At 44.6% G+C, this 24333-nt stretch overlaps 1 long non-coding RNA gene across 2 annotated transcripts; it reads right to left on the reverse strand.

Annotated features, from left to right (window-relative positions):
- Positions 1–104: 104 nt before the first annotated feature.
- Positions 105–22002, reverse strand: LOC118934197 (uncharacterized). Of its 2 annotated transcripts, XR_008993747.1 has the most exons (5): positions 21888–22002; positions 21695–21778; positions 18569–18724; positions 559–719; positions 105–156 (listed from the first exon to the last, which is right to left on the reverse strand). It is a non-coding gene; the product is annotated as an uncharacterized LOC118934197 (long non-coding RNA). The 2 variants fall into 2 exon arrangements; XR_008993746.1 differs by lacking the exons at positions 105–156; positions 559–719 and having other exon boundaries at positions 18494–18724.
- Positions 22003–24333: the final 2331 nt, after the last annotated feature.

Raw genomic sequence — 24333 nt, forward strand, 5'->3', positions numbered from 1 at the left:
GAGATGACTGGAATAACCCCAAAGTCTAAGGCCTTTGCACATCTCCAGGCTGAATCTGGAAACAGCTGCCTGGGCGGTGGGGCTCTGGACTGTTGAATGGGGTGTACTGCTGATTTCATCACATACTCACTACAGAACCACACTATGATGATCGGCCTTCCTTGGGCAAGAAGAAGGGGTTAAGATCCACATACCTTCCTATGAGACTGTCCACACAGCTAATATTCCAGAAAAATGTGATGCTATAAACTAGCATGAATTGACTGTTTCAGTACTAGAAAATTATATTGCACACTCCAAAATATCACATGACTTTTCACCTGCGTGCACATCAGGAAAAGGAAAGGGAGGCATCCTGTGGGTGGTGCTGACGGGGGCTACACAGATGCCTCCTATGATAAGCTTCTGTAAAAGACTGGGTGTACCACAGTGATCTCTGTAAATACCACAGATACGCCAAGCTTGTTACGTAGCATGAGCCTCTCAGGTTAGCTCAACACTGAGGCCAAGCGGGAGGGAAAGCCTCCCCCGCCCTGCCGTTCACCCTGACAAACCCACCTGGCTGCTGCCGGACTCCAGCAGGCTCTGCTGGATGGCAAACTGCATTATCTCCGATTCTCCATCTTGCAACTGCACGTTTCTGCCATTGTCTTGAACGTGGTAAGATTCGGGAATTTCAAACACAGACTGATCTACCTCCAAGTCTGTGACAGGGGAAGCTGAAACCCAGAGGTGGCAGTTCAGTTGCTCAAGTCAGTAAAATAATTTCCACTTCAAATACAGCATTTAAAATTTATAAAAACATTTTAAGTTAAAAAAAATGATTAATGAACAGTCTAAATTCAATTTAGACTGGAAAAAGAAGAACAAATGAGGCCCAAAGTCAGCAGAAGGAGGGACAAAGTAAAGATCAGAGAAGAAATAACTAAAATTGAGAAGAATAAAACAATAGAAAAATTAATGAAACTGAGAGCTGGTTCTTTGAGAAAATGAACAAAATAGATAAACCCCTAGCCAGACTTATTAAGAAAAAAAGAGAATCTACACACATATACAGAATCAGAAATGAGAAAGGAAAAATCATGACAGACACCACAGAAATACAAAGAATAATTAGAGAATACTATGAAAACTATATACTAACAAACTGGATAACCTAGAAGAAATGGACAACTTTCTAGAAAAATACAACCTTCCAAGACTGACCCAGGAAGAAGCAGAAAATCTAAACAGAGTAATTACCAGCAATGAAATTGAATCTGTAATCAAAAAACTACCCAAGAACAAAACTCCCAGGCCAATGGATTCACTGCTGAATTTTATCAGACATTTAAAGACATAATGCCCATCCTCCTTAAAGTTTTCCAAAAAATAGAAGAGGGAATACTTCCAAACTAATTCTATGAAGCCAGCATCACTCTAATACCAAAACCAAGCAAAGACACCACAAAAAAAGAAAACTACAGACCAATATACCTGACGAACATAGATGCAAAAATACTCAACAAAATATTAGCAAACCAAATTCAAAAATACGTCAAGAGGATCATACCCCATGATCAAGTGGGATTCATCCCAGGGATGCAAGAATGGTACAATATTCGAAAATCCATCAACATCATCCACCACATCAACAAAAAGAAGGAAAAAAACCCACATGACCATCTCTATAGATGCTGAAAAAGCATTCGACAAAATTCAACATCCATTCATGATAAAAACTCTCAACAAAATGGGTATAGAGGGCAAGTACCTCAATATAATAAAGGCTATATATGACAAACCCACAGCCAATGTCATACTTAACAGTGAGAAGCTGAAAGCTTTTCCTCTAAGATTGGGAACAAGACAAGGATGCCCACTCTCTCCACTGTTATTCAACATAGTACTGGAGGTCCTAGCCACGGCAATCAGACAACACAAAGAAATACAAGGCATCCAGATTGGCAAGGAAGAAGTCAAACTGTCACTATTTGTAGATGACATGATATTGTACATAAAAAAACCTAAAGACTCCACTCCAAAACTACTAGAACTAATATCTGAATTCAGCAAAGTTGCAGGATACAAAATTAATACACAGAAATCTGTTGCATTCCTATACATTAATGATGAACTAGCAGAAAGAGAAATCAGGAAAACAATTCTATTCACAATTGCATCAAAAAGAATAAAATACCTAGGAATAAACCTAACCAAGGAAGTGAAAAGACCTATACCCTGAAAACTACAAGACACTCTTAAGAGAAATTAAAGAGGATACTAACAAATGGAAATTCATCCCATGCTCTTGGGTAGGAAGAATTAATATTGTTAAATGGCCATCCTGCCTCAAGCAATCTACAGATTCAATGCAATCCCTATCAAAATACCAACAGCATTCTTCAACGAACTGGAACAAATAGTTCTAAAATTCATATGGAACCACAGAAGACCCCAAATAGCCAAAGCAATCCTGAGAAGGAAGAAAAAAGCAGGGATGATCTTGCTTCCCAACTTCAAGCTCTACTACAAAGCCACAATAATCAAGACAATTTGGTAATGACACAAGAACAGACCCATAGACCAGTGGAACTCAATAGAGAGTTCAGATATTAACTCAAGCATATATGGTCAATTAATATACGATAAAGGAGCCATTGATGTACAATGGGGAAATGACAGCCTCTTCAATAGCTGGTGCTGGCAAAGCTGGACAGCTACCTGTAAGAGATTGAAACTGGATTACTGTCTAACTTCACACACAAAAGTAAACTTGAAATGGATCAAAGACCTGAATGTAAGTAATGAAACCATAAAACTCTTAGAAGAAAACATAGGCAAAACTCTCTTGAATATAAACATAAGCAACTTCGTCATGAATATATCTCCCCAGGCAAGGGAAACAGAAGCAAAAATGATGAAGTGGGTCTATATCAAACTAAAAAGCTTCTGTACAGCAAAGTACAGCATCAGTAGAACAAAAAGACATCCTATAGTGTGGGAGAATATATTCATAAATGATATATCCAATAAGGGGTTGACATCCAAAATATACAAAGAGCTCACGTACCCCAACAAACAAAAAGCAAATGATCCAATTAAAAAATGGGCAGAGGATCTGAACAGACTCTTCTCCAAAGAAGAAATTCAGATGGTCAACAGGCACATGAAAAGATGCTCCACATCGCTTATCATCAGACAAATGCAAATTAAAACCACAATGAGATATAACCTCACACCAGTTAGGATGGCCAACATCCAAAAGACAAACAACAACAAATGTTGGAGAGGTTGTGGAGAAAGGGGAACCCTCCTACACTGCTGGTGGGAATGTAAATTAGTTCAACCATTGTGGAAAGCAGTATGGAGATTCCTCAAAATGCTCAAAATACAAATACCATTTGACCCAGGAATTCCACTCCTAGGAATTTACCCTAAGAATGAAGGAGCCCAGTTTGAAAAAGACAGATGCACCCCTATGTTTATCGCAGCACTATTTACAATAGCCAAGAAATGGAAGCAGCCTAAGTGTCCATCAGTAGATGAATGGATAAAGAAGATGTACATACACACAACAGAATACTATTCAGCCATAAGAAGAAAAAAACCCTACCATTTGCAACAACATGGATGGTCCTAAGGGTATTATGCTCAGGGAAATAAGCCAGGCAGAGAAAGGCAAATATCAAATGATTTCACTCCTCTTTGGAGTATAAGAACAAAGCAAAAACGAAAGGAACAGCCGGGTGCTCTGGGCGGTGCTGCCGGGCCCTGGCGCCTCTGCCCGGGGGGCCCTGCCGGGTGTCGCCGCTGCGCCGCCTCGGGCGGGAGCTGCGCGGCCGCTGCGACCACCGCGCCCGCCGCCGCCGCCGCCCCGTCCGGCCGCGCGAGCTGGCGGCGCACGTGGCGCGCTGCGCCCTCCGCACTGCCCGCCGCCGGGGCTGCGTCCCGGGGCCCTCGGGGCTGCAGGAGCGGCTCGCCCGGGCGCGGCGCGCGCCCGTCGCAGCGCCCTGGACCAGGATGGACAATACAAGCCACTCACCATTGTGTTAGAAAGAGAAAATGACACATTGGGATTCAATATTATAGGAGGTCGACCAAATCAGAATGAGGAAGAAACATTACCAGAAGGAATTTATGTCTCAAAAATTTTGGAAAATGGACCTGCTGACAGACCAGATGGCTTGGAGATTCACGACAAAATCATTGAGAACAAGAATAGAGATGCATCCATGTGGAAGAAATGATACAGATTCCATGCAAAACTCATTCATTTGTTCAGTGAGGCAGAAATATCAAAATATTGTGTGCATATCATAATAAGAGTATAAAAACTAAATATATGCAGTGGGGAAGTAACACTGAGTGAGAAGGACTCTTTCCTAAAGTGTTCTCATATCTGTCTTTAGATTTAGTGACAATATTGTATTTTAAAATAGGAAAGTATAGTAAAATTGACCATTAAAAGGTCAAAGCCTTTTTAGTTATTACAGGTTGAAATTATTATTTTAGAAATCTGAAATATAAAGTCTATATAGCATTACATGTAGTTTCCCACTGATTCTCTTGACTTAATAGAATTTGTTTTTATATCATTTTCCTCCTATATTGTATGTTACTTATTCCTCAAGGTGTAACATACATTCTTACCTCTTCAGATTAAAATAATATAGCTATTTGTACTCGAATGACTATATTTAGTCTTTTTTTTTTTTTTTAAAAAAGCTGATTTAAAAACCCACACCACTCCAACAAGCAGTAAACAGAGACAGGATACATTAAATATCTTCCAAGTTTATTGTTTTATGACTATCTGATCCTTATTATACTTAGCAGCTTTCCCTTAGGTACAGAAAATATGGGTAATGCTGTATTTTCATGGCCATATTAAATCACAACTACATGTAACCTTTTAAGTATCCATGGCATTGTTTTAAAGATACCTTTTACATAAATGTGGTTTTTGAAAAAAACAAAGAAACAAAACTGAAGGAACAAACAGCAGCAGACTCACAGAACCCAAGAATGGACTAACAGTTACCAAAGGGAAAGAGACTGGGGAGAATGACTGGGAAGGGAGGGATACGGGGGAAAAAGGGGCATTACGATTAGCACACATAATGTGGGGGTGGGGCACGGGGAAAGTAGTATAGCACAGAGAAGACAAGTAGTGATTCTACAGCATCTTACTACACTGACGGACAGTGACTGTAATGGGGTATGTGGTGGGGACTTGATAATGGGAGTTATCTGGTAAACAATGTTGTTCATGTAAGTATATATTCATGATACCAAAAAATAAATAAATTTAAAAATAACTTACTAAATAAATATACCACTGTTAAAAAAAAAAAGAATTCAGGGCTTGGGGTCAGACTGTCTGGGTTTCCATCTACATTTACATGCTACATGACCTAACACAAAATTATACAATCTGCCTGTTTCTTCCTCTATAAAAGTGCAGAAAAAAATACCTACTGGAGTGTTTCCTCCTCTTTAAAAATGAAAACAAAAATACCCACTGTAGTGTTTTTCAAACTGTGGTAAAGGGCTAGTTTTTGTAACTTTTAATCTGTCCAGGGCCACTAAACACCTACTGTGCATGACTAATAAGCAGCTCTGTGTACCTGCAAAGCATTCCAGTTAAGGGACACCTGTAGCTATCTACTTGATTGGATGTTGCAACAACGTCAAACTGTTAAATTTCTAAACATTTCATCTCAGTTTCTGTGGTCACCTCTTTGCAGGTAACAAACCACTCTTTGAACAGTATTTCTACAGCAGCGGTGGTTCTCAACCAGAGGGATTTTGCCCCCAGTGGATATCTGGCGATGTCGGGAAATATTTTAATCACCTGGAGTGGGAGTGTGGTGCGCTCCTGCCATCTAGTGGGGAAAGGCTGAAATGCTGCTAAATATGTTAAGAGCTCTCAAGATAGAACGTCTCCTCTCCCCAAAAAGAATCACCTGGTCCAGAACAACAGTATTACCCAGGCTGAGAAACCCATTTCTAAAGGATTAAACAGGATGTGAGGAAAACACTTAGCAAAGTACTAGGTACAAAGTGGTCAATACATGGCAGACAATGAATTCACGTAGAGTCGAGATAACCCAAAAGTGACACTGTATGACAACCTGGTAGAGATGCAGATGTACCCATGAGGTATAAGGGAAAGGAAGGGCTTCCATGGAAGGAACAAGAGGCAGTTAACAGTGCAGTTTGGCAAGCTTTAATCTCCAGGGTTCCTCCCAAAGCTGTGCACACCCGTGTATATGTATGTATGTGAGTGTGCTTATACGTGTGTTTTAGAGATCCTCCCAAAAGTTAGGTTTCAAGCCCCACAAAAACTAGGTTCTAGTTCAGGTTTCTCCCGATACCTGAAAGTAGAGTATATGTATGAAACCTTTTGTAAGCCAAAATGATGTGAAGCAAAATTCAATTACCATTCATTCATATGGAAATTCTTTGAGCATTTGCAGACCCCCAAAAGAACCTAAGGCTTTTGTGATACCTTAGGGCACATCTTCTTAACGGATGCACAAAATAAATGCAGGTGAAGCACAGATGCTCACAGACACAGCTCAAAGCTAGGGCAGCCTGGTGCAGATGCAGAGCCAAGGGAAGGGGCTTTGCGGTGCCACTCTCCCTGCTCTGGCTGTGGGCTCACTGTTTCCAGTTTGAGCCCCAGGGGTCATGTGACGATCTATGGGAAAATGTGTAAAGCACAGCCGTCAAGGAGCCTGGGGGTGGTGGCGGTCACACCGCACCTGAGGCGGCAGCCTGGCCATTGGCCCGGTTACTCTCCTGTCCTCTCTAAAGGCTGACAGAGGCCAGGGGCACATGGCCAGTGCACACATGCACATGCCATCGTGCGGCGAGTTGTAGGTAGATACTGTGTCTGTATCTCTGGCCAGGTTAGCATCCACAACATTGTCAAACCTGCCCCCGTGAAACCCAGAACCCTGCTGTGCATATAAGCTGTGCTCAGAAATAAAACTGTACCCCATGTCTGCCACCGGTGGTCAGTGAGCGGTCATCCTAACTTTGGTTTCTGTGTCTTTCTTGTACCTCTCTCTGTGTTTTTCTTCAATCTCCCATCCACCCCTCTCAGGTTCAGCTGGATTATTGCAGAGATGGCCTCTGCAACAATGTACACATTTAATCTTGAGGTTTGGGGGCTATTCAAAATATTTCATTTAGAAAAGCATTAAGTATAAGTTTTTCACTTAACTCAGTCAGCCTCAAAGAAATGCAGTGGTGAAAAATACAGTGATTTTCCCCCTTCATTATTTAGTGAAGAGTCACCTTTTCACACACAAAATGACCAAGAAATTGCTCAGTAAATTCACAAGATTAAGAGATCTAAGTACATAGTCTTGGCTCACACAGAGAAAAAGTAGGTAGGATAGATATATGATGAGAGGAAAAACATATATTTCGATGAATATATGCTTTAGAAAAATATGACTTTCTAAACTGAATTTCGATTAATGCTCTTTATTTCATCTGGAACTGACTTTAAATCATTCTAGAAAAGTCTGGTGACTCAGGATGCTAGAAATGGGAAGGGCTGGTATTTCACAGAAAAAATGGGACCCCTATTTATTCTCAAAATGCTTTGTCTTTCCCACTTACCCCTGAAATTTTGGTTATTGGCTGTATCTGGGGGGCTGGTTATTTCCCCTTATGTAATGTGTTTAAGAAATGGAGAATAATGTGTGAGACTAGGGTTCAGTTATTGAAACAGAACTTTCTTTTTTTTTTTTTTCCTGGATAATTATTTTTTATTGAAGGGTAGTTGACACACAGTATTACATTAGTTTCAGGTGTACAACACAGTTATTCAACATTTATATACATGATAATTCTAGGTACCAGCTATCACCATACCAAGTTGTTACAATAGTTTGACTATATTCCTTATGTTATACATTACATCCTGGTTTCTTATTTGTTTTACAATTGGAAGTGTGTTTATATATATATATATTTTTTGGTGAGGGCATCTCTCATATTTATTGATCAAATGGTTGTTAACAACAATAAAATTCGAAACAGAACTTTCTTTTAAGCGCCACACTTGTCCACTGAATACACACTTGCCTTGCCAGAGGTAGTGGGACCTGAGGTGGGCGGGGCTGCATCCACTCTCAGGCTTCTATGATGCGCTGTGGCCACGGTAACGTGGTGATGCCCACCTTGGGTTCTGTTTCATCGGCCACACTGTGAGCTGAGTAGTTCACTCTGGTGAGAGGTGAGAAACTCTCAGCTTCATATCTAGACCCTTTGGAAATGGGAAACCTCAATTGTTGTACAGGTATGTTCACAAAGATGTTCTCAGAATACTGTTGCTACTAATGGACTTGTTAGCTTTTTCTCAAAGTACTTTTCTCGTCTTTTTAAAATTTCCTTTCTTTAATTTGTCTTACCGAGTTCACTGGAAACCTCCACTGTTGTTGTGAAGGTATGTTCATAAAGATCTTCTCAGGATGCTGTTGCTACTAATGGACTTGTTAGCTTTTTCTCAAAATATTTTTCTCATCTCTAAATTTCCTTTCTCATCTAAAAATTTCCTTTCTCTAACTTGTCATACAGAGTTACAAATATGTTGTATAGTTTTGTTTATTCCTCAATTTCTATTTTTGGTTATTTTATCAAGTTGGTTGCCTTATCTTTTCTCCATTTAGAAAGACATACCATTTCCTCTTATACTCTGCACCTGTCACTTCTCAGCTCTGGGGAAAATATGGCAGTTTTTTTTGCCTCATCAATTAAAATTAACTTCAGAAATTTAGAAGGGTTGAGATGAGTATGGAGGCATTTCCCACAAGGAAGGGAATCTATCACCATCACAAACCTTCCCCGCGCTCCTGACACTGAATGTGTGTTGAGGTCAGCACACTGTCGGTCCTGTCACTCCTGTTCATATATAGTTGACCCCTGGACAATGCAGGGCTGGGGCCACTGACGCCCACCCAGTGCAGCTGAAACTCGAATACCTTTTTTTAAAAATTGAAGTATGGATGATATACAATCTGATATTAGTTTCGAATGTACAACACAGTGGTTCACATTATTCAATTCTGACCCCAACTAGTGCAGTTACTGTCTGGCAGCATAGAGAGATGTAAGAGAATCATTGGCTATATTCTCCATGCTGTGTTACCCGTCCCACAAACAACTCGTATTATGACTGAGATCTTTTGTGCCCCTTTATCCCCTTCCTGCTCACCACCCACTAATCCCAACCCCTCTCCCAAGGTAACCACCAGTCACTGCTCAGCGTCTATGAGTCTACTGCTATTTTGTTCACTTTGCTTTTTCTTTAGATTCCACAAATAAGTGAAATCATATGGTACTTGTCTTTCTCTGCCTGGATTATTTGACTGAACATAATACCCTCCAGGCCCATCCATGTTGTCACAAATGGCAGGATTTCTTTCTTTCTATGGCTGAGTAATATTCCATTGTGTATATGTACCACCTCTTCTTTATCCATGTATTTATTGATGGACACTTTGGTTGTTTCCGTATCTTGGCTATTGTAAATAATGCAGCAATAAACACAGGAATGCATCTACCTTTACAAATCAGGGATTTTATTATCCTCAGGTAAATTTCTAGAAGTGGAATTACTGGGTTGTATATTTCTATTTCAGTTGTTTGAGGAACCTCCACCCTGCTTTCCATAGGGGCTGCGCCGATTTCTATTCCGAGAGTGTAGGAGGGTTCCCATTGCTCCACATCCTTGCCAGCACTTGCTATTGTCCTTTGGATAATGGCCATTCTGAATGGTGTCAGGTGGTACCACCTTGTGGTTTTCATTTGGATTTCCTTGGTGATGTGGAGCATCTTTTCATGTGCCTGTTGGCCATCTGTATTTCTTCTCTGGGGAAATGTCTGTTCAGGTCCCCTGCCCACTTTTTAATCAGGTTGTTTTTTCTTTTTGCTGTGGAGTTCTATGAGTTCTTTATATATTTTGGATGTTAAACCCTTATCAGATAAATCATTTATGAATATATCCTCCCAAATGAAGGCTGCCTTTTTGTTCTGTTGGTGTCCTTTACTGTACAGAAACTTTTCAGTTTGATGTTGTCCCACCTATTCATTTTTGCTTTCGTTTCTCTTGCATGAGATGTGTCCAGAAGAACTTTGCTTATACTTTTGTTCAAGAGATTTTTGCCTAGGTTGTCTTCTAAGAGATTTATGGTCTCATGTCTTACTTTTAAATATTTTATCCATTTCAAGTTTACTTTTATGTATGGAATTAGACAGTAATCCAGTTTCATTCTCTTTCATGTAGCTGCCCAGTTTTCCCAACACCAGTTATTGAAGAGACTGACTTGTTGTCACTGTATATTCATGGCTCCTTTGTCATATTGAACTACAGATGCATGGGTTTATATCTGGGTGATAACTGACTTCCCCCAAATTTAACTACTAATAGCCTATGGTTGATCTGAAGTCTTACTGATAACATAGTCAATTAGCATATATTTTGTATGCTAAATGTATTATATATTGTATTCTTTGAATAAAGTAAGCTAGAGAAAAGAAAATATTAAGAAAACATTAAGAGAAAATCCGTTTCCTGTACTATAGTGTATTTGTTGAAAAACAATCCACTTATAAGTGGACCCCCACAGTTCACACCCATGTTGTTCAAGTGTCAACTGGAAATAGTTTTCCAAAAGAGATCATTAGAATGTGAGTGTCTATTTGTGGAGTATAACAAGGAAGCAAAGTGTAGGAATAAAATAGCAGTGGACTCACAGACTCCAAGAAGGGTGTAGTGGTTACCAAACAGGGGTGAGGGGAGAGGGGGTGAGGGGAGGAGAAGCACATTGAGGGGCACTATGACTGGCACACACGTCATAATGTCACAGGTGTCAAGGGGAAGACAGTATAGCACAGAGAAGACAGGTAGTGACTCTGTGGCATCTCACTAAGCTGATGGACAGTGCCTGCACTGGGGTGTGAGGGGGGCTTGATAATATGGGTGAATGTAGTAAGCACAATGTTTTTCATGTGAAACCTTCATAAGAATGTATTTCAATGATACCTTAATAATAAAAAAGGAATGTGAGTGTCTAGGTTTCAATTTACTTTTATGTTGTAGGTATTATACAAAATTGCATTTTACAGAGAAATCAATTATATGCTACCACCCAACTCATTCAGCACCCCACATGTAAGCATGGTGAAATAGAGTGATTTCTTCCCCAAGGAATAGCCAGTCTTTCAACATACAATGAAAGAGACAATTGGTTAATGAATTGATTTAGTGACTGGTAGATAACCAAATACATAGATTGTCAGTAACACACAAAGAAAAATAGGTAACGTACGTAGCTGAGAGCAATGAAATTTTAGGTAACTAGACAATTGCATCCATTTGCAGGGAGAATTATAGCTTTCAAAAAGAATGAGTATCTATCAAAGTGGTTTCAGTGTAATGTGTTCCTTGACCTTAGTTCCTTGACCTTTCGTCCAGATCTCTTTCTGAAAGCTAAGCTATGGTCTTTTCTATGACTTGCTTTTCTATGACTTGGCAAGTATCTCAGGAATTTATATTCTGTTTGTAGGCACTTGTTTTTTGTGAGGAATCAATAATGCGGGATGACATTGTTTCCCATATTTGAGAACACAGGACTTTCTACTAGCCGGTGACCTTCCCTTCCTGTGAGCTGGATGGAGTTCATCTCGCCTGAACATACTGTCTGCCCACCGGGAATCTGGCCCCTGGATCTTTCTGGAGAACAATGACGCATATGTTTTGTCTGGGGCCACAGGGTGTGGGTCCAGAGTCACCTGATATCACTGACTCATGTGTAGACGGACTGTTTCACCAGGCCTTGGGGGGTCTTTACCTGGAAAGCCACAGGCTTTGATTCTCATGTCCCTCCTGCTCACTCCGCCGTCCTTCTTCCAACAAGGGGACGGCCCAGCAACAGCTCAGTCCGTGCTTGTTAACCACCCACACCCGAGTCCCTCCTCCGTCCAATCACCCTCAGTTCCCTGAGGAATTCCCGAGCACCGCCACTGTACTGACTCAATTCCGCATCTCCCTAGTTGGCCCTGAGGACGTGGTGGAGCCCTGTGAAAGCAAGGCGGAGCAGAAGGTCCGGTCAGGAGCCACGGTAAGGCTGCCTTCCTCCAAGACAGAAACAGTGATTGCTTTCTCGGCTTCCTTTTCAATCAAGTTTAGATAGGAAAGCTGATCACATACAGACAGAAGATATCAGGTAGAGCTTATTTGGGAGAGAGGGATGGAGAAGAATCTTAGCCACTGATACTTGATTTAAAAGGGCATCCAGTTTTCCTCAGCAATTTTTCCTTTTTGGATTAAGGATTTTGTAATTGCCACACAAACCAGACCGGAGAGCTACACTCTCCAGGAAAAGCTTTTGTCTTTTCCGTATGTCCCTCGATGCTTGTTTGAGGGGCCTTTGACTCAACCATGGCATCTCATCTGGTTTTCTACAGTCACCAAGAGAACAAAATTCCTGTGCAAACAGGACACAAAGTGGTCTGATTCTCACAGTGATTTCTCCTCTGTCATTGCAGGTGGCATCAGGAGCAAGAGAAAACCGTAAGTCTCCCAGAATTCCTCACTCGCTAAGGAAATAATCTAGATAAGTAACGCGGGGCTTGCTTGCTGACTTTAGTCTCTGGAGCCACCCTCCTTCCAGGTACCTGGTGGGGATGGGGGTTGGGGGTATAGTAAGAAATGAGTTTCCCAGGTAAGGAATTATGGCCAGTTCCACAATCCCTGGGTGCAGCTGCCTTCCTTTTATCTAAGCCTTACCCTGGGCTGCTCAGACTGGGCTCAGAGCAGGAGTGGGACATGGAGGGCCACAGACGTGATTCATGAAACCACTGAAGCACCAGCCCAAATGGCCGCTTCCCGGTTAATTCACTCTAGCTCTTCAAGCAGGGCTGGTCAGCTGAAGGGAAGCTAATTCCTAGCAGACCCTTCATGGGGTCAGAAAGGGACAGAGCAGGGTAAGCAGACAAAGGCCTGAACTAGCTTGACTAGCCAGAGAGGGGGGCAACTGGCAGAGGGGTCCAAGACTGACAAGCAAGATGTGGTGGAAACTGACTGGAACTAGATCTACCCAGGATGACATCCGGTTTGATGGGGAACACATCTCTGACTTCATCAAAATCTCATTTACATAGTAAACATCATGCCCATCACTGCCATGACAGTTTCTACTTGTAATGACAACCCCTGGAAGAGACTTAATAAGGAAAACACCCCCTCTTTCTAAGGCTCTCCCCAGAGAAGTCATGACTGTTCCACCCTGTCCTTCAGCTGCTTGTTGTACTTCCAATAACAGAGCTAACAGACTGCCCGGGAGGGGCTCCTCTGCCTGGGGAGCACCCTCTCTGCTTTACTGCATGCCCTGCAACCCCTCTTAACAAATCTGCCTTCTGCTACACCATTTGGTTTCCATCCTGCACATGGCCCAGCACTCGCCTCCCGCACTCTCCTGTAATGGTCACTTGGCACTTTGGGATGTCCCAGGTTCTGAGTCAGCTTGGGAGCTAAACAGACCACTGGTCCCTCAGGATGGTCACCTGGCCATCGGGTGTCAGTGTGAGACAGCTGACAGTGTGCAGAGTCTGGGGCAGGTGCCCACAGGGACATCCCCTGCCCCTTCAGAGGCGCTCCCTTTAAGGGAAACTGCTTTTGTTAGGATCAGAGATTGAAACAGAGAGAAAAGGCCTGGGTTAGGATCTGGGCTCTTCTCTTGGCCCAGTCACCTCCTCCAGGGCTTCCACTGTCTCCTGCAGAAGCCTCGGGCAGGAGGATTTGAGAAATGAAGCAAGGGGAGACATTGGTTCAGGGCTCCAGGGCTGGATCTCAGGTGCCCTGGGCAGGTCTCAGGGCTTCAGGGATATCTGTCCTCATGGGACCAACCCGGTTTGCCCCAGATCCACCATAGGTCAGTGTTTTGACTCTGCGCAAACCTTTTAAGATCTGATTTGCCATGCCATGAACCACATGCTATGGGTCCCAGACCCTGTTCTGCCCACCCCACAGGGCTAACATGGGGGTCACAGGAGATACTAACAGATATTCTCCATGAGCTGCAAAGCATCACAGCTATGGAAGAGATGAAAAGTAGCCTCTCACCATCCCCCATCCCATAGCCATTCAAGTTCCCTGTCTGGATTCAACCACTACCAAGCATCAACCTTATTTGTGCAGCCATTTAATGATGAAACACTTACAATGTACTTCTGAATCACCAGTCTGTTTTCTGAAGACTTTTACTACATTTAATCATTTTGAGCCTCGTGCTATGATCCCAGGAAGTAGGCTCTAGTAACTTTTTCACAGGATGGTGCAGAGACCTGAGGCCCAGGTCAGCAGGCACTGGCCCCATTCTCTCAGCCCCTGTGCTCTGCCGCTTTTCTATATTGTCTCACCAAAAATAAGATACTTTCTCACATAATTGGTCTGTTGGATTTCTTTTTTCTTTTGTGGTAAAGGCACTCAACATAAGATCATATGATTCTTAGCAAATTTTTAAACACACAATACAGTGTCTTTAATCATAGGCCCTATGTTGTACTTATTATACAAATGTATTATATACATTAACTTACAAGTAAAAAATGTATGCATGTGTAAAACTGAAACTCTGAGCCCTTGCCCAACATTTCCCTCCACACATACCCTGACAAACACCATTCAACTCTCTGCTTCTATGTGCTTGACTATTTTAGATTCCACACAGAGCTGATATCGTGAAGTATTGTCTTTCTATGTCTGGCTTATTTCCCTTAGCATAATGTCCTCCAGGGCCATCTGTGTCATCAGAGATGCCAGGATCTCCTTTTTTAAGGCCAAACAATACCCGTTGTAGATATAACCACATTTTCTGTCCTCATTTCTCTGTCCACGGACACTTAGATTGTCCCCATATTTGGCAACTGTGACTAGCACTGCAGTGTGCGTGGGAGGGCAGGGGTCATTGTGAGATCCAGATTCCAATGCTCTTGGGTATCAGCCCTAAAGTGGAATTGCCAGATCAAATGGTAGTTTTATTAATATTTTGAGGACTCTCCCATATTGTTTTCCATAGTAGCTGGATCTGTTTATACTCTGTTGGGTGTTTTAAGTACACATCAAGCTGCAAGATCTTCCTAAAGTTCATTCCCAGTCAGGTGGCTCTCCCAGGCAACTGATGAATGGGATGAAAAGTTTGAACTATGAGTAAGTTCTCACTTGTTTTACTATGGTCTTCTGACACCACAGTAATGCTCTCTCTACTGTAATGCTTTTTCCAGGATCTTGCCTCCAGTACATGAAAAATGCCACTTCTGAGAGGTTTAGGAGGTGTACTGACTGCCTCCACCTCCGGGAGAGAACAACTGGCATCTGGCGAGGCAGGAGAATACCTACCAGGAACAAGTCAGTTCAAGGTACTGTACAAATTCATTGATCTAAACTGATTCAAGAATTATTATAGTTTAGTCAGTGCCTCACACTTAAGACAAAAATGCTACAGCGTATGTTTTTTCCATGTGTGGATACTTTACCTGGTCAATCACTAATGCCACAACCACAGAGCTAAAAAATGCATTTACAGGATTTTTGGAAAAAAACATGGCAGAGTAGGAAGGCAAGGTGGAAACTCCCCACAAAGTACACACAAGGGAAGCAATTACGGCAAATACAGCTCACCCTGACCATGACCTGAAGACTGAAGAACAGACCTCCTACACCTGGGGAAGAAGGGAAGCCCACACTGAGAAGGATAAATGGGCAGAGCTGTGATCGATCGGGACCCAAGTCCTTCTCCCATCCCAGCCCACAAGCAGGAGGGAGAGGAAGAGAGGGAGGGCATAAGGAATCCTGAACATCTAGCCCTGGAGATGGGCTCTGGGCTTCGGTGATTAATACGGCTGGACACCAGGGAGAGCTGGAGCACTCTGGGGGGCTGAGACTCTTGTTGCTTCTGGGACACGCATGCTCCACTGGTTCCATGGCGACCCAACACAGAGGTGGCTGTTTGAAAGATGTCCCAGCAGCAGGAAGTGTGCCAGAGGGACGGGGGCTGGGGGGAGCTCTCTCCCGAGGAGAAACGGCAGGTGGATGATGCTCCCCTAGCCCTGCTCAGCCCAACTGTTTGGGGACCTACAGGAGCCAGCTCCAAATGTGCCATGCCCTTCTGGTGGCACAGCCCTGCAGAGCACTCCCTTTCATACATGCAGTACCTGCCCCTCTGGCCCAGCAGTGCCTGCCATTTCCAACCGGTAGTCATAGCATGGCTCCAACCACAACACACCCCAGCAGAAGTGCCTCCAGGCACACAGAGGGCGTGTAGAGGATCACTGCCAGTCTCTGCCACTGCAGACATATAGGCAGGAAGGCAGTCCCACCCACAGCCCAGTAACAGGCACCGGGGAGCAGAGTCTTATGCTTTTCGACACCACAGGACACCTTCTTCATAAAGGCATTACTTTCTTGGCCAGGTGGCAAAGCAGATCTCTCTGATACAAAGGAAGAAACACAGAAACCCAGACAAAAGGAGGAGAGAGAGAAATATGTTCCAAACAAAAGAACAAGATAAGACACCAGAAAAAGGTTTAAATAAAGCAGACCACCAATCTTCCTCATAAAGATTTCAAAGTAACAGTCATAACAGTACTCATTGACCTGAGGGAAAGAATCAATCATCTCAGTAAGAACTTCAACATAGAGATAGATTTGAAAAAGAGCCACTCAGAGCTGAAGAATATAGTAACTGAAATGAAAAATATAATGGAGAGAATGAATAGTAGACTGCTGGAAGTAGAAGGAAGAATCAATGAGATGAAAGATAGAGACCAGGAAAGCAACAAAGCTCAGGAACAGAGAGAGAAAAGAATTTCTAAAAAGGAGAGGATTCTTAGAGAGCTATGTGACAACAAACAAAACAATTCTCTCATCATAGGGGTCCCAGAAGGAGAAGAGAGAGACAAAGCAGTAGAATTCTCTTTGAAGAAATAATAACTGAAAACATCTGCAATCTAGGGAAGGAAACAGATACCAGATCCTGGAAGCACAGACAGCCCCTAACAAGATGAACCCCAGGAAGAAAACACCAAGACGTACAGTAATTAAAATGGCAAAGATTAAAGATAAAGAGGGAATCTTACAGGCAGATAGTTACCTAGATGGGAAACTCCAGAAGGCTATAAGCAGATTTCTAAGCAGAAACTCTACAGGCCAGAAAGGAGAGGCATGAAATATTCGATGAATTAAAAGGGAAGAACCTACAACCAAGAATCCTCTACCCAGCAAGGTTATCATTCATAAATCCAGTTTCACCTACTCATCCTCTTCCCTTTCTCTATAAAATCCTAGCAACCACTGATCTTTTCCATGATCTCCATAGTTTTTCTTTCTCCAGAATGTCAAATAGTTGGAATCATTATGGACTTTTTCACCACACTGACTTTCTCACTTATCTCTACTTAACGTTCATCCTTGTCTTTGTGTGTGTGTGTGTGTGTGGCTTGGTAGCTCAGTTATATTTACTACAGAATAATGAGTCATCGTATGGATGTATCACTCTGTTTATCCAGTCACCTGTTGAAGGACAGCTTGGTTGCTCCTAGTTTTGGTGGTTACAAATAGAGTTGTTATAGGCTGACTTCCTGTTGTGCGCCAAGGAAGGTGGCCCAACGGCAGATGACTGCCATACACTCTCTCCCCATGTCTGTATCACTAAAGATCCCCAAGTAATTCCTGAGCAGCACCACCAATGGGCTGACATTTTCTCTGGGTCCTAGATCTCCCTGAGAGCCTGGATGAGGAGCTTCCTGCAGACGGGGCAGAGGGAAAGTCTCCATTTACTTCCAAGGTAAGCTTGCCTGTCTTTGCCTAAGACAGAAATGTTGTTTTCTTGGTTCCTCTCTTTTTGAGTTGAGTTCAGATATGAAAAAATGACAGTGTACATTCTAAATGTGAGATACTATTTTCTTGGTGTGGTGGAAGGCGAGGATGTGAACTGTACAGTAGGGACCCTTTTACTCAAAAAACATTTTTTTTCTCCATGGATTAAGAGTTTTGCAATTGCTCCCTCGATGGACTTGACAGATACATTCTCCAGGAAAAGCTCATGCCCTTTCCCATTGGAGGACTCTCTGCTTGTTTTGGGGGCCTTTGACTTACTACTGTTTCTCATTTCGTTTGCAATAGTTGCCAAACCACCAAGGACACAGTACACACATAATGTGATGCAACAGTGTTTTCTCTCATTGCAGGTGCCCTCCAGACGGGACGGAAACAGTAAGTATTTGGGGATTGCTCACCTGCTAATACAGGTGGTACACCCTTGCTATCTCCAATAAGGAGATTTATACTGATTCCAATTTCCTGCAGAGAATAAGAACACGAAGTGTGGGGTGGGGAAATGGATTACCCATGGGAAAAACCATGTCCTTGTTTCTAAATCACATGGAAACAATGGTGTTCCTATCCCCACCGAGGAAAGTGTTCACAGGACTGTCAAAGGAAAACATCATGTGTATTGGAGTGACCATGACTCAGCCAATAACAACTTCCGATAATAATAAACCTCACCTCTGAGTAGGCTGTTGAATTCTCCTCAAGGCTGTTTGTGAGATGGCAGTTAAAGACAAGCAGCCAAAACGGTATATAACTGGCCTGTGAGAAAAGATGAAATAGAGTCTTGGTTTCTTCTGAAGGCCTTTGCGAGGAAATAAGCCAAGAAGAGTGCTGTAAGATAGAAATGAAAAACAAGGTCACTTACGATTTCACATCCTTTTGAATCACGAGTCCTCTGTGGAGTACACTGTAGTTTAGTAGAATCTCATTGTACCATAGATGTTGGCAACATGGACAGAACATCTCCATCGTCCCTGAGTGGTAGTTGGGCATTTCGTGTGAAGGGGCCTTGGGATCTGATCACTACACCCGCGGAAGGTAAACTCCCCCAAACAGTTGGAACTTCAGGTGATGGTCCTGCAGGTGAGAGCGAGAACGGCCCAGTGGTAATGGGCCGAGTGACAAGGTGAAGGGGCATCCTCGCTCTCATCTGAAGCTTTGCATCTGTGATCAATGTCTTGTTGAAGGGCTCTGACCCCACAGAGCCCAGGGAAGGTCTGAGGACCCAGGGAGAGAGCAGGGCGATGCTGTGAGCCGGCGTGGCCCCAACGGGGGGAGGAAGAGCGGGAGCCCCTTTCTCTCATAACCTTCCTGTTTGCATTGTGTCTTAAAGACTGCGTTGTGGAGATCTTTCTCAGCGGCAGCAGTGACGAGGAGGACTGTCCAGGTAGGCAGCTACCTCGGGCCACATCCAACGGGAGCGGGGTTCCCCCTGCAGCTCTGGAGACTGGGGATGGGAAGCGTGGTATCAGAAAGACAATAGCAGAGGTTCTATGCCTTTGGGTTTTGAGAGTGCTGTGCGTATAATCAACTTTTCTTGTTTTCTTACTTAAATATGATCTTTCCTAGACCAGGGCTTGTTGGCTTTGCCTCTGCAGAGCACCAACACCTTTGGTCCTGGGGTAGCATGTGGTGGGAACAGAGCAGGAGGCTGCTGGGTTGGGTGTTCCTCCGGGAGGGAGGCACTCTGGCAGGACACAGCTCTGTCACCTGCCCTTGAGCCTGCAGGGAAGTTCTCTGATGGGCACCAGGCAGTTGGGGAGCAAACCCTCCCCTGCACATGCAGAAACCAGTGGGCACCTCCCTCTCCTGTCCTCATGTTCCTGATCAAAAGGGTGCTCCCAGGGCTGGTGGCAGAGACATTTCCCCTCAGCCAGTGCATGTGCTCCAGCATTGGGTGCCTTTTATGTGCTGTTGGGTCGTGTGGACAAGGCTTGGGGTGGTTTGGATGACTCTACAGAGTGTGATTGTGAATAAGTGGGGGTGTGTGTGAGAGAAACAGAGACAGACATTGGGATGAGGTTGTATGTTTCCCCAGGGGGTGTGTCCCACTTACACTAAACTTGCCAGGATCAATTTTCTTTAAAAAAAAAAAAAGTGCCTTCGCACTACACATTTTACAGCCATATTGTCAAGGATGGCCCATAGCAGTGGTTCAGTCATGCTTGGAAACCACCTGCTTCTGTACTTTCTGGCCCCATGTCCATATCAAGCATCCCTCCCTGAGTCATTCTTGAGCAGCACCACCAATGGACTGAAAGCTACTCTGTGTTTTTCTTGGTATCCCGTAATGCAGTACCCGAGGTCCTCCCTATGGATCAGGCAGAGGAGACCGTGCCTGTTGCTGAGGAAGAGCCTGTTGCTCTGTCCGAGGTAGAAATGTTACTTTCTTGATATCTTTCCTTTTGTTAAAAAACAAAATTCACCCAAGTAAATCTGGAGATCTAATTGGTTTCATTAAGCGATTCATGAATTGGGCAGCATCCCTTGCAGCAACTACAGAGATGCTCCCAAGGGCTACGGATTGGGAGAGGGTTATACAGGCCGGACAAGGAAGTCATAAAAAGTAAACAAGGACTGTATCAGGTGAGGACATCTTCATTAGGGGACAAAAGTGTTCTATTGGGTGGATTCCTTCGGGGGATGGAGAGGTCACATGGGACAATACCTTATCAGTGCTCACCAGAAAATTCCTGAGTGACTACATTTTGGGGGAGGTTGAAATTGCCATCGAGTTTGGTGAAGAGCTCTGGTTTGGTGACTTGACCTGGCAGAAGTCACACCACATTTGGCCTGTGTCTTTTTAACATTTTCCAATCAAATTCAGTGGAAAATTTGACAGTGTACATTACAAATGATACATATAATTCCTCTGGCGGGGAGAGTGTTGGGTGGTCGTCTCTGGCCAAGTGACCCCTGATTCAAGAGGACACTTGCCACGGGCCACACCAAACCTGTGTACAAATAGTGTGGTTGGGGAGCCTCTTCCTCAGCAGCAATTTCTCGTCCTTGGATTGAGAGTTTTGTCATTGCCAATCTCAGTGGACTTGGGAGACAGCCTCCAGGAAAATCAGCTTTCCACCTACTGCCGGGGCCTTTGACCCAGCCTCAGTGTCCTATCTGGTTTGCTAAAGTCACCCAGAGCACTAAAGACCTGTGCAAAGCCTGTGTGGGGTGAAGTGATTCTCATGGTTTTCTTTCCTGTAATTGCAGATGGCTTCAGGAACAAGTGAAAGTGGTACGTATTCTGAAGTCACTCACGCGTTGGGGAAAACCCTTGCTGTCCTTAGTTAGGGGAGCCATTTAACTCTGGGTTCCCACTGGAATGAGGATTAGAGGTGAAGTGAAATAGAAAGTAGGACTTTCCAGGCAGAGAACTATGGTCACATTTCTAGAAGCAGTCGCATAGTCTCCAGGTGGCGGGTAGAGTGCAGGGAGATGAGCTGTGTCTGGATGTCAGTCGGTAAAGTCGGATTCTGAGTGTGTACGTGTGCGTGCTTCTGCTCTCCTAGATTTATATCCCCCCAAGCAACACAGCTGCCAGTATGAACTTTCCAGTAAGAAAAAATCCCATCACCTTGCTTCCACAGTAGTAGTAACGTATGGCAATATGTATAAAATTGCACAATTTCAATATGTGTAATTCATTAAATGGCAGTTACACCTCAAATAATCTAAAAAAATAAATTAAAAAAAAAACCATCCCCACCCAGGAAAGTGTTCCCAGGGTTCTCAAAGGAAAACAAATTCGGAGTCACCATGACTCAGCCAATAACAACTTCATTTCATAATAAACCTCACCTCTGAGTAGGCTGTTGAATTCTCCTCAAGGCTGTTTGTGCGATGGCGGTTAAACACAAGCAGCCATAATGGTGTTTAACTGGCCTGCGGGAAAAGGCAAAGTAGGCTCTTGGTTCCCTCTGAAGGCCTTTGCCAGGAAGGAAGCCGAGAGGAGGTCTCAAAGTGAGTAGAAATGTAAAACAAGTTCACTTACGGTTTTGGCTTCCTTCTGAATCACGACTCCTCTGTGGGGAACACTGCAGTTTAGTAGAATCCCATAGTCCCGTAGATGTTGGCCACATGGAGGGAACGTCTCCATCGTCCCCAAGTGGTCATTGTGCATGTCATTTGAAGCGGCCTGGGCTTCGGACCTGTCAACATGTCGAAGGTAACCTCCCCCCCACAGTTGGAACTTCAGGTGATGGTCCTGCAGGTGAGAGCGAGAACGGCCCGGTGGAAACGGGCCGAGTGACAAGGTGAAGGGGCATCCTCACTCTCGTCTGAAGCTTTGCATCTGTGATCAATGTCTTGTTGAAGGGCTATGACCCCACGGAGCCCAGGGAAGGTCTGAGGATCCAGGGAGAGAGCAGGGCGATGCTGTGAGCCGGCGTGGCCCCAACAGGGGGAGGAAGAGCGGGAGCCCCTTTCTCTCATAACCTTCCTGTTTTCGTTTCTCTATTTAAAGACTGTGATGGGGAGAGCATCCTCAGCGGCAGCCCTTACGAGGAGGACTGTCCAGGTAGGCAGCTACCTCGGGCCAGAGCCAACGGGAGCGGGTTCCCCCTGCAGCTCTGGAGACTGGGGATGGGAAGCGTGGTATCAGAAAGGCAAAGGGAACACGTGTGGAGGAGCATTTTGTTCTCGTATTTTAAATACCCAATAGCAGAGGTACTATGCCTTTGGGTTTTGAGAGTGCTGTGCCTATAATCAACTTTTCTTGCTTTCTTACTTATAGACGATCTTTCCTAGGCCAGGGCTTGTTGGCTTTGCCTCTGCAGAGCACCAAAGCCTTTAGTCCTGGGGTAGCATGTGGTGGGAACTGAGCAGGAGGCTGCTGGGTTGGGTGTTCCTCCTTGATGGGGGTCTCTGGCGGGACACAGCTCTGTCACCTGCACTTGAGCTTGCAGACAAGTTCTCCCATAGGTGCCAGGAGGGTGGGGAGCAGACCCTCCCCTGCACTTGCGGCACCCAGTGGGCAGCTTCCTGTCCTGTCCTCATGTTCCTGATCAAAAGGGTGCTCCCAGGGCTGGTGGCAGAGACATTTCCTCTCTACCCCTGCATGTGCTCCTGGGTCGTTGTGTAGAAGTCACGTTGTAGCACATCATGGGGCGTGCTTCTCTATCCCTGCCCGCATTCCACCTGGCAGCTGCTTTCCTGGGACACAGGCACTTGCCCTGGGGCCTCCATGGCTTCAGAGATGCTAGATGGCTGCGGGAAGGGCTGCAGCACACCTGCTCTCAAGGCTCACTGTCCTGGCCTCAGGTGCCCAGGCCCAGGAAAGAGCCTGGGGCAGCAGAGCAGGAGGCTACTGCTCCTCTCAGATTCCAATGTTCTAGCTGCACAGTACCGCCCTGCTCCAGACCCCGGCCATACCCCCCATCCTGTAACTTCCCTCAGGCCTCCAGAGGCCCCTCCCTCCAGGTCCTTCTGGGGCCCAGCGCCAACCCTGGTGGGTACCCTGTACCTGCGCCACCACGTTATTCTTCACACACAGACTAGGGGTATTTTGACAAGTTCCTTTACCTCCAATATTGTGTTTCATTTTCAAAAAAATGTTTGGTGTTGTGAGGTTTAAATGTCCTTCAAGAACCTAGGGTCATTCCAGACACAAGGCACACAGACACTAGATATGTGGGGTCTCCCACAGGCCCAGCATACCCCGCAGGCGCTCCCCATGTAGGATGAACTGGAGAAGGTGGGGTACATCGCCCCGATTCCTCCAATGTGACCTCATTCTACGACAATATGGCCTGTGGAGGCTGACAAGGAGCAAGGAAATGGGTGCTAATCAGGAGAGGTGGGAAAGGAAGGCAGCAGGGGAGGGAAGGAGGGTGGAAGCCAACTTCAGGCCCAGAAATTCGGGGACACAGTGATGGCCCCTTGGGGGACAGCGGGACACGGGCCTTCCTTCATGGTCCGTTATGGAATCTGAGGGCTGGGACTGGCCTGGAGATCAGAGACCTACTCCACATGGCAGGGGTGAGGCGACTGAAGCACAGCAGGGGATGCAGAGCTGGGGATGGAAGTCAGTCTGGGGAAGGGGCACACCATCTCGAGAGCAGTGGGGCCCAGGTTCTCTCCTCAGCCCTGACTCTACCTTTTCCTTCCCAAGGCTTTCATGTGATTACTGTTGAACACTATTTTGAGTATGTGGAGGACTCCGAATAACAGATCAACGATCTGCATGTAATTTCTCTCTTCTTTTGTGACGCTCTTCCTGAAGGACCTGGTCTCATCAAGGCAGATGAGGTCCTTGGGTCATCAATGTCTGTAAAATCTCTCCAGCCCTGATCACGGATTTTCTTAGCATTGACCTGGTTTCTGACCCCCAGTCTACAGTGAGACACTAAAATTACAAATGATCCATAGGTATCACATGTAAAAATAGGTCCCTCGATCAGCAGCAATCAACCCAAGGACCAACCCAGTATCAACAGTTT

This window comes from Manis pentadactyla, chromosome 14 (assembly GCF_030020395.1).
Source record: "Manis pentadactyla isolate mManPen7 chromosome 14, mManPen7.hap1, whole genome shotgun sequence".
In the NCBI taxonomy this organism is placed as follows: domain Eukaryota; kingdom Metazoa; phylum Chordata; class Mammalia; order Pholidota; family Manidae; genus Manis; species Manis pentadactyla.